At 47.6% G+C, this 15,694-nt stretch overlaps 1 pseudogene; it reads right to left on the bottom strand.

The window, feature by feature from the left end:
* Positions 1-1,659: 1,659 nt before the first annotated feature.
* LOC127689840 (ribosome biogenesis protein NSA2 homolog) overlaps positions 1,660-15,694 on the bottom strand; it is a 51,197-nt pseudogene continuing 37,162 nt past the window's right edge.

Here is a 15,694-nt window from a genome sequence, read left to right on the forward strand (position 1 = left end):
CAGTGCACACGGGCTGAGAAACAGCCGGCGGCTGCTCCTGGAAGGCCGGAGAGAAGACTCATCGCTAATGAAGAAAGGATAAAGAGTAGATAAAGGAGAAGATGAAGACCCTTCCTGTGGACTGTGCATTGAACTTTTGATCTGTTTCTGTAACCATTAGCCCTTAATTATGAAAATTATAGATGGACATTATATAATATGTGGAAAGAAAAAAAGAAAAGTAGGAAAAAAAAGTCCCCAACGTTGGTCCTAGCCAGAGGCAGGCATGGTCAGCACGTGGACTTCAGTCCCTTAGGCGCACCATGCAAGTGTGTAGTTTTATAAACTTTATTATCCACATAAAGCCATGGTATGCATATTTTTCTATTTGATTACAGATTTTCTGTAGGCGTGTTTTAGTAACTAGCAGTTTACTGTGTAAATGCAACAAATCCTTCTCTCTGCTTTTACTGTATTTTAAGTTATTTCTTGCTGTGGGAACAGCCATGCAGTTTTTCTCCCCATTGACAAGTCAGAAAGTTCTAATACTTAAAAATTCATCTTTATTATTAATATCATTTTATGTGTGATTTGACTTATCTGCATGTACACCTGTATGCTGTGTGTGTGCAGTACACAGGGAGGCCAGAAGAGGACATAGGATCTCCTGGAACTGCAATTACAGACTTTTGTGAGCTGCCGTGTGGGTGCTGGGAACAGAACCTTGGTCCTGGGCCAGAGCAGTCAGAGCTCCCAAGTCCTGAGTCATGGCTCCAGTTACACTCATATGTATGTGTGCTAATACATTAGACACTACTACCTCACACTGAGTACATTCGAGGCTGTTACTACACATTGAGTACATTACAGGCTGTTAATATACATTGAATACATTAGAAGCTGTTAATATACACTGACGGCCTCTTCCTAAAATTCCACAAGTACTGTGTTCTCAGGATGGCACTATGGTAGAATTTGCATATCCCACCAAGCCAAAAAGGATTGCTTTTGTTACTGTATTTTATATGTTATTTCTATGTTATATGTATATGTATTTGTTATATGTATTATATGTTATATGTATGTGTTATATGTATTTATATGTTATAGTATTTATTGGATTAGTAAGTAAATACAAATTGAAGCTAAATGGTCATTTGTATTTTTGTCTGTTTTAAAAATCAATGTAAATGAAGCCTTTAGAAAGACCATACTTCTCTGTTTTCAATTTGCTGTGTGCTTTCAATGTCGTGGTGGTATTTAAGCCATGTGCATTTAAAGTTTGTATATTCAAATGATCATGGACTCCTTTAAGTTCATAGGGAGAAGTCCAACTTTCCGGTGTCACCAGAGACGGTGTCGGACACACAAGCCTAGAAATTTCAGAGAAAATGACAAAAGTGGAAGCAAGCTCCCAGAGCTTAGAGTGTTCTAACACTACAATATACAGTCATAGAAAAAAATAACAAAGATTGTCTGGCTTTCTTTTCCATCTCTGTGATGAGACACCATGACCAGGGTAACGTATTCAGAAAAGTGTTTACCGTTTCAGGTTAGAGCTCACGATGCCAAGGCGAAAACACTGTGTCGGAGACAGGTGAGAGCTCGCATCTTAATCCAGAAACAGGAAACAGAGTATTCCACTCAGAATTAAGAGGGATGGCTTGTATGACATCACTGTCAAACCAGCAAGACCACATTTCTGCGCCCATCGTTTTCAGGCTTGTTGGTAACTTGGGCACACGTTCCCCAAGCCACTTACCTCCTTGTGTCACAAGGCCCGACTCCCTCACGCTCACATTCACCTCGATCACTGTACCTTTGGTGATCACACCCAGGGTTGTATACAGTGGGGATGTTGGACGCTTTTTCACCCTGAGGCGAGGCAGGCAAAAGGTAGCTTTCAGCTCAGTGTGTGACATGAAGACCCACTGGCCTAATGAACCCTTCACACTTAGGTGGTTTTCTTGTCAAACCATCGCCAACAGAGCAGACTTTAGTAACCAGCCTCTTTTGTGCCTTCTTTCTTCTTTATCCTGTTCAAATAACTTTCAATACTTCTGTTTCTCCTTGGGCGTGAACTTTGGGTAGAGGGATCTCCCATTTTCCACGTGTCTGAACAGTCTTTTCCATCCGTATTTCCTCGGCATGGCGCTGTTTATGGTAGAGTTTAGCCTTCAGGCCAATCACCTTTTGCCCTTCTGTGAACGTTCATGAGCCTGCCAACCGTCTTTCTTGCTCTTTTTCTCATGGTGGTCCAAACAATATCCATATTATTTGCGATGCAGTTCAATATATTCATTTTGTGGCACGATGACAACCGCAGAGCAGCCGCCCGCGACCTCCCGGGATCCAAAGCCCTCTTCATTTCTGGGTGTCACTGGCCCATGAGCCTGCTTCGCTGAGGCCGGGATGGAAACAGGCTAACACGAGTTTCTCAAATGCTGATCAAAAGGACATAATCGTACTAAGCATAGTGGTGCGTGTCTCTAATCCAGCACTGGGACGCTGGGGTAGGAACATCAAGAGTTCAAGGCCAGCCTGGGTCAGCACAAAACCTGTGCCCAATAGAAATATAATAATGCAAATAATTTTATTGAAGCTATTTATGTGTGCACGTGGCGGTCAGGAGACAGCTTGTGGAAGCTGGTCTCTCTTTCCACCAGGCAGGTCCTGGGATTGAACTCAGGGTTAGCTGAGCCATTTCACTGGCACATAGAGCTAATTTTTAAGGTAGTTATGAAACATGATTTAAAAGAGGAGGGTGCAATGTTAATCTGCACTAATTGCAAATAACCAACATTATAAGATAGCTTTGGAAACAAACCTAGGTTAAAAAAACCCACCATATTGGGAATTCTTAAAAATTAAAAAGATACTACATGCTTAAAAAGTTTGTAAGATTAAAGTAGAATTGGTATTCACAGAGAAATGTGTAGCCTCCCTTAAATATGAGCATTAAAAAGTAAACTTGAGCATTATTTAACTAAGCCGTTTTCTCCTGGCCATAGAACGCTAGCAAGCATTCCCCTCCAAGTGACTGACCACAGCTAAGCACTTCATGGGAAATTAAAAAAAAAAAAAATTAACAAATCCTAAAGAAAGACCTAGAGAATAAAGATTAAAGTCATACCCTTCTGAAAAACAATCAAAATGTAAAATCCAGCAGAAGCATGAACCAAAAAAAATCCTATTCTTGTATTTTTGTTAATGTTCCATTGCGGAAACTTCCGGCTCTGGGCGGACACAGCCCTGGAGCCCGGCTGATTCAGCTCCATGTGCTTGTGCGTGGACGGTGCTGTGCTTTTATCTCCCAGTCAGCCTCCTAACCGCGGACGCCTACCACTCAGACGCGTGGACTAGGAGAACAAAGTTTTAACATAACTCACGAATTTTAAAAGCAGACACAGAGTACGCAAGATGACTCAGCCTGACGACCTGAGTGTGACCCCCAGAACTCACATGAAAGTGAAAGAGAGAGTGGTCCCCTGACGTCCGCACGTGCACACCCCACCTCACCCCCACAACAACAACAGTGATATTAATAAATAAGCAGCAGAAGGCACAATGACAGTGAAATCATTAAGGTTCGGCAAGAGTCAAACAATGAGACTGTTAGAGCACACGTAACCTTTTTGAAATGTCAAACAAATTGCCATATAATTTTAGATAAATATGTAAACTGACAAAATGTTGTCAGGAAAAAGAGTAGAAAGATCTCACTGCAGTGTGAAATTGATGAGCACACGGGTCTGCAGCTGCAAGCTTGAGGCAGCAGACTGGCTGGGTTCGCTTTAGCTCACTCTGCTCCTACAGCGAGCTTGACAAGAAACCCGATCCCTCCTCTCCTTCTTTCCTGAGGCATAAAAACTGCCCGCTCAGAGGCCTGGCACGCTAAGTGGCTATCAGGTAATGAACCAACGTCTTGGAGGAGGCCCTGCGTGTGCCATATTAACTCTGACAGAGTGATAAAAAAGGGAAAAAGCAAGAAGCACTGGTCATCGTAAGCATCTCTCCCCAAAAAGGAGAGTAACGGGGAAGATGGCTGTGCCCGGAGAACAGCGCGTCCCGTCTTACACACGGTGTTCCAGATGATAGCCAAAGACCAAGCCATTGCATCTGTTTTATGAGACAGTATAATACGATTCTGAAGCTACTCAGGACAGGGTATGCCACTCTGTCTAGAAACATCTATGTAACGAATCTGAAATACTCACAAATACAGAGGAAACATTGTAAACATAAGGCTAATCTGTGCCCCAGGCACCCACAGAATATCTAGCTTCAGAAAAGACTGTCAGAGTTATTTATCAAATAGCAGGTGAAAGGGGCGGCCCACAAGATGGTAGGTGCAGGCACTGAACAAGCGCTCGGCACTTAGCACTGTTTGTGTTTTAAAAAGGCAACAAAAAGGGAAGCAAGGAAAACTGAAAATCCTTGGCCTCACCAAACACATCCCAAATCTCCTACGCTGTGTAAGCCATGTCACTGGATACTAAAGTGGCTTTTCCATTTAAGTTAGGAACAAGGAGCTGGTGTGGGACACAGGCCTACAAGGCCAGCATTTGGAAAGAGAGGCAAAAAGATTAGGGGTTCAAGGCTAGCCTTAGCTACGTGGAAAGCTTGAGGTTAGCCTAGGCTACATGAGACTGTCTCTAAAAATACAAAACCAGAAATGAAACAGAGGCAGGAGGGGAGGGCAGGAGACAGAAGTGATGATTTCTTCTGGGTGTGGTTGTCTATTGTCAAGTGCAGACAGTCCTGCAGAGCTAATATTTTCTATAGATGAACCAGGAATGCTTCTAATGCTGGTTTCAGAAGTCAATAATTACAAGGAAAACAATCAAATGCCCAAATATACAAAACAAAACATTTGCAAACATTATGACTGAGAAAGCTTCTTTGAAGTTTTACTAAGTTGATCTTACTGAACTGTGCTCCTGAGGGGGTAATCAGCGTGGTAAAGATTTGCCCTCAAAACATCAATCTGTGCCATTCCAATACAAATCCTAATACAGAACTTTAGAACAACCGCGTGGGAGAATAAACCTCCAAAAACAGCCAGAGAATACCGAGAAACAATTGTGTATTTTAACAGATACAAAGATTTATTATGGAGTTGATCAAGTGAAATAGTGTGGTCTAACCTGAGCTATCTGTGGGCAGTTTCAAAATTCTCAAAATGAGTCTCTACGTAGAGACCCTTGTCAACAGGGTAAGTCGGGTACCACACACCAGGACGCAGGGTTAAGACGGCTGAGCTCCCTAATTCTTACGTGAAGGAAAAAAGAGAAGACTTATTAGAGTGCTTGACAACTAGGAGGAGACACGGGGACCGCCCTGAGGGGCTGCAGCATCAAATACTTCCCAACCACTCACACAGGAAAGGGCTAGAATCTCGGACTCTCTATCCATGAACAACGTCCTGCTCAAATGGAAGGTTTGGTCAGCACATCTATGTCTGCAAGAGTACCAGCAAAGTACATTACTTATTTTATTTTACTTTATATATACACACACACACACACACATACATACATATGTACATATGTGTATATATTTGTATGGACGGCATGTGCACCTGTGTGTAAGTACCTTTGGAGGTACACCGGATCCATCAGGGCTGGAGGTGCAGGTAGTGTTGGGGTGCCCAGTGTGTGTGCCAGAGCACTGTGTGCTCCTGCCCATCAGGCCGTCTCTCCAGTTCCTGGTGAGTGTTTCTGCGCACTTAAACATTCCGGCACCAAGACAGAGAGTGAGCAGTCCTCGAGCAGTCACAGCTGCCCGTGACCTTGTGAGGTTCTGACACGGGCCACCCTTGAGCCACAGTGACACAGATGTGTGAGGAGAGGTACCCCAGAGGCCTTGGAACCTCAGAACGTGGTCCAGGGCTGCAAACGCCTATGACATCAGCGTGGGGGTGAATACTCTGTGAAGTCCACAGTGGAGTGTGCCGGTGATGAGTCCATCCCCTGAGTGACAGGCACAGACGTTCATACATCACATAAAGCAGCCACGCAAGACACTCCGAGAGCCATCCCAGCTCCTCTTAGGTAAGAGTGAGGACGGCGAGGCTGAATTCCAGGCTCTGACCCCACAGTCTCTTGTGTAGCTCTCTGCTCTTATCAGAATGCGAGCCGTACAGTCTGTGCTGGAACATTCCTTCCTCCATCAGGGCTTCGGTCATTCAGGGCTCCTTGCTTTCCGCAGCCCTCCCCCACCCCCAGCCTATTCCTGGAAAGGGCTCCTAAGTTGCCAGTGAGGCTCTGTCTCTGACCAGGGCTTACTGTGCCTGGACTTGCCTTCTCTGTAGCTACTAAAGCCTTCGGTGGAAACCAGCTTTCTACTTGGTGTCGGGCTAATGCGCGTGCAATATTCAACTCCTTTCGACAAGAGTGACTTCTGGCTGAAGTCAAGGGCCTGGTGCCTACAGTGCAGGGCCCGACCTGAGAGACCTGAGAAACCCCATATCTGCTTCTTTCTTACCATCCAAATGGCTTTGCTGTTAAACAATGCCCCAGATGAACTGTGAATTGATGACACCGTTTAGCACCATCCACAATCTCTTGGGACTTAACCTTTTTCTGAGACAGCCCTGCTCCACACCAGGTTCCCTCTCTACATAGCCACTACAGGTGGGGTGCTAGTAGCAATGACTATGACATGTGTCTGTCTACACCAGCACAGATGGCCACAAGGACATGGGCAGTGGGTCCAGGAGAGAGAAGGAAACACCAAGGGGTCTGATTCTGCCAGAGACAATAAGATGAGGGGACGTGGCTGGGACCGAACGGAACAAAGTCTGGGCACTGGAGAGGCTGAACGTGGCTCCTTGAGGGTTGGAAGTACACGGCTCCCTGAGGCTGGCTGGACATCCTAGCCTCTGTGCCAGGAAGTCCTACATGGGACCAATCTACAAGACATCTTTGTTATCTTAAAAGAAATTCTCCTGCTTTTGCTAAAGTAAACCAAAGGAAGATGATCATTGTTATAGAGCAAACAGGAGCAGGAGAGCAAGAGATGAGAAGAGAAACTGAGGCAGCGGAGGGAATGACGTGAGGAAGAGACAGCTCAGCGAGTGGGAGATGCGCTGGGCAGAAGGTTTAAACAGCCTCTGTGATGTCTCTTTTACATTTTATTTTTATCATTTTAAAGTTGTATGTGTGTGTCTCTGTGTGCCTTTGTGTGGGTGTGTGCACATAAATGTGAGTTTCTGCTGAGGCTGGATGAGTTGGAGCCCCTGGAGCTGGTGGTTGTGGTCCCCAGATGTGTGTGCTGGGAACTTTAGTCCTCTGCAAGAGTAGGAAGTGCTTTTAACCGCTGAATCCATCCTCTCTCTCTCTCTCTCTCTCTCTCTCTCTCTCTCTCTCTCTCTCTCTCTCTCTCTCTCTCTGTGTGTGTGTGTGTGTGTGTGTGTGTGTGTCTGTGTGTGTGTATGTGTGTAGAGGCCTGAAGTCAGCATCACATCTTTCCTCCAGTCGCTCACTACCTCATTCTTTTTTCTGCCATATTGTTCAAGGCACTGTCTCTCAGTGAACCCGGAACTTGGTGGTTTGCTTGGTTTGAGTGACCAGCAAACCCTGGACCCTCCAGCACACATCCTGGCACGCCTGGCTTTCAGGTGGTGAGGGGCATCCAAACCCAGATCCTTGCACTGGATCAATAAGCCTGTCACCAACTGAGCTTCATCTGCATCCTCAGCGCCCGGCCCCTGAGATGCCCACGCCCAGCGCTCACACCGATGAGCGATTCCTTCCCCTTCAGCTGTACCGGGGTCTGACTCTTCTACAGCCTCTAATTAACTGACTGTAAGTAATTAAGAAAAGGGACTCATCTGATTGTTAGTCAGCAAGGGATGAGGCGCCCCGGCTTTACAGCTAGGAGACCGTGTTTTCTGTCTATGCTGCTGCGAGCCTGGAAGACCCCAGGCCTCAGTGACACTCAGCCCTGCTGCCAGCTGAACTTTATCAGACTGTGGGACTAGAACCCAAACTCCTATGGGTTTCAAATCTGCTATGCAGAAAACGAATGGCTGTCTGTTCATCTGGCCTGCCGTGGCTCCAGTGTGTGAGGACAGGGTCCCTGAGAGGCAGCTCAGTGCCCCGCCATTGCTGTGGTTTACGGGCACCCTTCAGCCCGGCTGCGGGCCCTCCCTCCACTGAAGTCTCGGGAGAACCATTGCTCAACAGATTAGCCCAGAACCAGTTATAAAGGATGCACCACTCATCGGCCCCAAGGAGAAGAGAAGGGCAATGTGGAACATGGACAGGATCCGGATCTGGGACAGAGCCGGTGAGAAATCTTACTGACGGGAGATGGGACCTTCCCAACGTGGGGAAGTGAGGCAAAAGGAGCAGGAAAGACCTGGGTCCCTTTCCGTTCAGCAGTCTTCACTTGGATCATCCCCCTGCCCCACCACCCCACACGTATTAGCCAGAGCCAACTTAGTCAAGGGCACCAGCATTCTCCTGGCTGTTCAGAATGGAAGCCGTGATGGCTAAGAGGCATGCACTTTGAGAGTCAGGCTAAATGACCAATGCGAATAATAGACACACGCAACTCCACAGGCACGTGATGGCCTGCACCTTTTGAACTGTTGCAAGCTACATTTATCATTTGGTTCCAACAGTCTTCAGTACAAAGTGATTATTGTTCACTTTCTTTATTAAGACAGGGTCTGATACAGCCTAGGGTTGTCCTTGAACTTGCTTTGTAACAGAGGACGCCTTGGGACTTCTGCTCCCCCTGTTTCACCTCTGCAGTCCCGGGATGGCAGTTACCTACTACCACATCTAGTTCGCATAGTGCTAGGGGTGGAGCCCAGGGGTTCATGGATGCCTGGCCAGCACTCTGCCAGCTGAGCCGCCTCCCCAGCCCCATCACGCACATTTTATTAGGTGAAAACATTGAGATCAAGACAAGTTAACCAAAATCACACAGCTTAGGATTGGCAGAACTGGGGAAAGAAGCCAGGACCTTCCTCACAACTACTCTTGACTCTTTCCCCCCAGATGTGTCTAGGGCCTTGGGGCGGGGGCTATGTCAATGAGCAAGGCATGCATGTCCTAAAGCAGCCATCAGATAGCCACAGATGGTGCAGGAACTGCACAAAGTCTTAGAGGAGACTAACTGAATGACCTGCCCAGTACTGACACTAGGAAACTCTCCTACAGTAACACCCACAAGGTAGATCTAAAAGCCAACATTTGTGACCCAGAGGGAGAACATTCTAAATTCAGGGAACAGCTTGGCATCTTTGTACAAAGGGGGGAAATCTAGTAACATAGCCATTCATTCAAAGGGGGAAAGAAAGGGAAGCAAGGGAAACTAAAGAGGCAGGGGGGTCTAGAGGCCTTACGGTTCTGACTGGAATTCTGCATGATTCAGAGAGCGATAGGAGCCTGAGTCTTTCGCCAAGGGCTTCTACTTTCAGACTGCAGTAGAACAGTACTGTTATTGAAAACCATGTGGGGATGAAGAGGAGCAGGGCGGAGATAGGAGAGGATCAGGCTGTTGTGGTCACCCATGTGAAGGGCAAGAAAGAACGCAGTGTGGTGGCGATGCAGAAACCAGCTGGGGTTGATCAACATGGCCGTGGCTGAGAGAGGCGGGAAGCAAAGTCTGTGTTCGATCCTCCTGCACGGTTGTTCTTTACGCTCAGCAAAAAATGGTTCAAGCATTTTTTTTCCTGACACAGACAATACCAGGTCCTTGGTCACTGCCTCTGGAACACAAGGACAACTCAGCCAACAGTCTGAGAAGAGCTTTGCTGAGATCGGTTGCTACAGATCCACGTGGGAGCAGGGCAGGTACAGTGCTCCATCTTGAGGGTGAGACTCTTAGAGGAAGACACTGAACTCCTCAAGTGGAATCTAAACAACCTGGAATCCAGTGGGAAAGGGCCAGGTGACATGAGACCTTCACGTTGCTTTCTTCACGCTAAGCCCAAGATCTTATGGCAGAGTCTGAAAGCCAAGTGCCCCACTCCCGACAAAGGAAATACTTAAGTCCTTATATTCTCTCTGAAATTCTGGAGAAGGGGAGTTTGTAAGGAAACGGGGGACATGAAGGTGTCACAGCAGCTGGAAAAAAGGGGGGTAACATTAAGTGTGTGTCACTGAAGAGCAGTCCAGAAGAAACACGTGGGCTTCTCTGTCCATCTGTCACCCTCATGAGGTTAATGTCCAAGAAACAGAGCCCTCCCCCCCAAAAAACAAAAAACCTGTTGCAAAAGCCTCTTTTCCTCATGGCCATATTTTGAAGCAGTGTGGTCCCTGGTGCCATCTGGATACGACCAGTATACCTGAACCCACAGGGAAAATGGTCTTAGCCAAGTTTTGATTCCTTGGTTGCTCAAGGGACAAAGGTCTTCGTACAACATTAGCAATAATGAAAACGGCATGTCTGTTGGAAACCAGGTACTTGTAACACACAAAATTTACCTTTGAAAGATCCCCACCCCCACTCCTACCTCCTGTCTCTTTCTGTGTGTGTGTGTGTGTGTGTTTGTGTGTGTGATGTATCTCCTTTCTGCTTATTTTGTGAAGTGATGTTGAACCTCAAGAGCATGTGACACAAACCACAGGCCCGCTGGGTCTAAGTCCTTTGGGTCTGGGTCTTGTCAGTTTCAGTGGGGAATGAAAGGGGTGAGCACTCTCACAGACAGGAGTTGATGACCAGCAGAGGGGACATCTGGCAGGTCGAACTGATAAGGACCATTCTTCCTGTATCTGGACATAATTCCTCAAAGCTTGCTCAGAGAAAAAGTAATAAATAAGAGGGCTGAGGAGATAAACAGTGGTTGAAGCGCTTGTCAGGAAGTGTGAGCACCAGAGTTCTGATTCCCAGAGTCCCACACAAATGCCAGCTAGGCCTGTGATCCCAGCTGTAGTAAGTAATCAAAGGGGATTCCGAGAGCAATCAGTGAGATCTGGGTTTGACTGAGTGGCCTTCCTCAGTGAATAAGGTAGAAGAACACCGCGGCAAGTGCCTACAGCAAGCTTAGGCGTCCACATGCATGTTGCACACAAGTGTGTGTGTGCTCACACATAAGTGCCTGCCCCACACGAATGTCAAAATAAAAACAACCTCGTTTGTTTGTTTTAGAGTAGTTGTTTTGAAATGGGTCAGAAGCCAACATGGCCACTTTGGGATGCATAGGGTTCTGCTCTGATGTTCTCCTGTGATGTTACCTAGCTTCTCTCTAAAATGAAATAACTCGGTGAGCATCCAGCCAACCACCAGCATTTGCTTTTGAAATTGCCGCCAGAGACATGCAGGCTGACGAGCCCACTCGGAGAGACCAAGGGCTCCGTCAATTTTTAATTCAAGGTCGATGGCACTCTCTGAACATCCATTCCGCACTGGTCTCATACAACACGGTGGTGCTATGAAGCTTGAAGCTGATGAAGGGGACAGGGGCGTGGACAGCTCTGAAGCCCTGTGGGGGAGACGCGAGGATTAACCATGACATTAAGGAGGTGGGAAGGCTGAACTAAGGTTTGAAGGGGGAATAGACGAAATTTGCAGAAGTTAGGGATCATGGGCGGAAGAAACCCATTCTAATAGTAAGCAGCTGGGACGCAGCGCCCCTCCCCACGGCCCACAGTGGAGTCCTGGGCTGCTTTCCTGCTTCTGGGACGGGCAGAGCACCAGGCATGCTGTGTCCCCAGTGTCTTCTCACCACTGTTCACTGAGACCGCATTTAGCTAGCTTTGATCCTTGCTCAAACCAGATACTGTTGGGGCGGGGGTTGTCATTCTTTGCTTCCAACTTCAATGGAATGTGTTCTTTGTGCTTTGTCGAGAAAAGGTGTCAGGTATTTTCAGAGTAAGGCATTTTTTAGTGCCCTGCCTGCAGCCCTGACCTCTCCATGGTCCAGGACTCTGTGTGCTGATTCCTGTCATGAAGTGCTAGGCCCCGGTTCCTGCCTCCCTCACTGTGACTGTGTACACCCGCCCTCTTGGAAAAGGGCCCCTTCCCCACTCACATTCCATAGAAAGAAGAAAACAGGCCAGAAGATCGCCCCTGTTCTAGCTCTAACAGGAGCTGAGCTGCTTCCTTTTTGAAAAGGTCCCCTCACTAAGGGACAAACCACAGAGCAACCTGCTGATGTCATTCAAAATAATATTCACCTCTGAATTAGCACATTTCAGTTAAAATCCCATCCTCCTCCCTCGGGCTCAGCACTGCTGCTCTTCTCTCTGGGGGGAAGGGAATCTCACTGACTAAAAGGAGCCTATGCCGGGCCTGTCACCAGCCAGGGCTGAGGAGAGAAGTCCAATTAAAACAGACGAGACATGCCTGGCATTCACATCTCCTCAGCAGGACTCTCTCTCTCTCTCCCCCTCTCCCTCTCTCCCTCTCCCTCTCTCTCCCCTTCTCCCTCTCTCCCTCTCTCTCATATCAATATGAAATCTAGGCCATCCACAAAACCACCCCAGGCTGCCTCTCCTCTCTCCCTCCTCCTACCTGCTGGCCTGAGTTGGAGATCAGGTGTTGGGTGGGGAACACCTCCTCCACACACCCTGTGCCCTTTCATCCTTCCCGAATAAGGTTCTACCTCAGCATGGAGACTCCAGGACAAGATCTTCCCATTTATGCCCTTCAACTCTGCATTGCTTTTCCCAATATTCTCCTCACAGTGTCTTAGAATGTCCTCATACCAGAGGCCACGGGATCCCAGTGGACACCTTGGGTGTATCTCACTGGCTTTCTGCTTAGAGGAATGGCAATGAAGCCCAATATCACTGAGTCCAGGAGACTCTCTTCTCCTCCGGCCTGTGAGATAGTCCCTCCAGAAACAAAAGACAGCAGCAGATTGATGGTGTGGCCAGAGAGCTGTGCTCTCAAAGAACAGCAGGGCTTTAGCATGGGGATAGGAGCACTGGCCCCCAAAAGGCATTTGGGAAAGGCCATATTGAGCAGTTGTTTGTTGCATAAGACAATCCCCTTGCATGGGACTACGGTGAGTCCTTTCAGGGTGAAAGGTCAAAGAGAGGGCTGAGCTGGCAATGGCTTCTGGATGGCAGGCAGGGTGACACTAGGCTGGGTAAATGGAAAGAAGAGTCATGCCAGCTCTGTTTATGAGACAATGGCAACGGTGTGCATAGGGGCAGCAAGCATGAGCCATGCCACTGACGGTCAACATGAGACATGTCACTGATGGTCAACATGAGACATGTCACTGACGGTCAATGTGAGACATGTCACTGATGGTCAACATGAGACATGTCACTGATGGTCAACATGAGACATGCCACTGACGGTCAACATGAGACATGTCACTGATGGTCAACATGAGACATGTCACTGATGGTCATTGTGAAACATGTCACTGATGGTCAACATGAGACATGTCACTGATGGTCAATGTGAGACATGTCACTGACGGTTAACATGAGACATGTCACTGATAGTCAACATAAGACATGCTACTGATGGTCAACATGAGATATGTCATTGATGGTCAACATGAGACATGCTACTGATGGTCAGCATGAAACATGCCACTGATGGTCAACACGAGACATGTCACTGACAGTCAACATGAAACATGCCACTGACGGTTAACATGAGACATGTCACTGATAGTCAACATAAGACATGCCACTGACAGTCAACATGAGACATGTCACTGATGGTCAACATGAGACATGCTACTGATGGTCAATGTGAGACATGTCACTGATGGTCAACGTGAGACATGTCACTGACGGTCAACATGAGACATGCCACTGATGGTCAACATGAGACATGCCACTGATGGTCAACATGAGACATGCCACTGACGGTCAACATAAGACATGCTATTGATGGTCTACGTGAGACATGCCACTGATGGTCTATGTGAGACATGTCACTGGCAGTCAACACACAGAACCCATTTCTACTTCACTCTGTCTCTGATAGCTGCTACTGGGGTTATGCCTAGAAGTCTTGTCTGAGTCTCCACCGCTCTCCCACAGAGCCTAGCTTTCCCTCACAATGAGTGAGAGAGCAGGGGCTGGGAGGGGACTTGGCAGCTCAGACTCAGTGCCTCCTGGCTGTGTGGCCCAATCCTCGGCCTCTCTGTCTTTTCATTTCAATTCTATAACAAGGACTTTGACACTAGCTCTCACTGGATGGGGGTAAGGATATTGAACTTGGAAAAAAAATCACTTGGCTAACTGATGCTGTAATCTGAACACTGAATGTCCCTCAAAGCCCTTATAGTAAAGACTTGTTCCAGGGGCCTGGGGATAGAACTCAGTTGGTAAAATGCTTGTCTATGTAGTACCTTGAATGAAGAATAGCCCCCATTTGAATGCTTGGTTTCCAGTTGGTAAACGACTTAGGAAGGATTAGGAAGTGTGGCCTTTTTGGAGTAGGTGTGGCCTTGTTGGATGGGGTGGCACTGGGGGGTGAGCTTTGAAGTTTCAAAGGCCCACACTAGGGCCAGTCTCTCTCTCTCTCTCTCTCTCTCTCTCTCTCTCTCTCTCTCTCTCTCTCTCTCTCTCTCTCTCTCTCTCTCTCTGCCTCCATCTCCAGGAGGTCAGATGTGATCTCTCAACTCTGGTCATCACACTCTCCACCATGATGATAATGGACCAACCCTCTGAAACTAAGCGAGTCACCATTTAAGAACTTTCCTCTTTAAGTTGCCTAGGCCATGTGTCTACTCACAACAACAGAACAGGTTGTGAGTAAGACACCTATCACGCAAGCGTCCCTAGGCTAAATCCCATCCTAAGACTACTTAAACGAAGCATGGTGGCACAGCCAGGACATGGTGGCACACACCGGTAATCCCAGTGCCCAGAAGGCAGAGGTGGGTAGAGTTCAAGGCCAGCTACCCAGAGAAACTTGGTCTGAGGGGTGTGGGGACCTAGCTAGTGGCACATACTTGCTATCTCAGCTCTCATCAGGTGGAGGCTGATGGCTGAAGTTGAAGCCGTCTTCAGCTACATAGGGAGTTTTAGGACAGCCTGGTCTACATAAGGTCCTGTCTCAAAAACACAAATCAAACCAAGACAAATCCGCCCCCCACCCTAGAAGACTTGGTATCTTCTAAGACTTGGTATCAGGGTGTGAGTGGATTCTTGGTATCAGGGTGGTGGATTCTTTAAGAGAGTCCTGTGAAGTTATGGGGTGTGACATTGAGGAAAGCGCTGGAGTCCTGGCCTCTTCCCCTCTGTCTCTCGCTTCCGGGCCATAGATGAGCAGTTTGTTCTGCTATACAATTCACATCCTGGCCATTTGACCCCAAGACCCCAGGGCATGGAGTTTGCAGGATCTTGAATGGGAAATGGTAAAATTGTAAGGCAAAGCAAACACGTTCTCTTCATGTGTTAATTAGACGACCCTCTGAGCAAGCCTGGTTACCAAGGCAGGAGGGAGACCGCTAGAATGCAAATGAGTGGCCTTTGAAAACACTTTAGCTCAGGGGACAGGGTGGGGTTTAGTGCTGATGGAGAAAGGAGCTTACCTGGTGTGACTCTACAGTTGTAAACACAATCTGCATAGGCTACCCACTCATTTCTCCAGAGGGAATTCAAGTGCCCCTCATCTCTCCTTTAGAACTAACTTTCCATCCTGATGGGCATCCCCTGTGGGCGCATCTGTCCATCCCTCAGTGAGGTGGGATGTTCGTGAGGCCACGGGCCTCTCTTTGCCGGGCACTGCTGGAGAAACTGCCTGGTGCACACCTGTTAGAGGCTGAGAGTGAGGATCTGCA

The sequence above is a fragment of the Apodemus sylvaticus genome, chromosome 7 (assembly GCF_947179515.1).
Source record: "Apodemus sylvaticus chromosome 7, mApoSyl1.1, whole genome shotgun sequence".
In the NCBI taxonomy this organism is placed as follows: Eukaryota; Metazoa; Chordata; class Mammalia; order Rodentia; family Muridae; genus Apodemus; species Apodemus sylvaticus.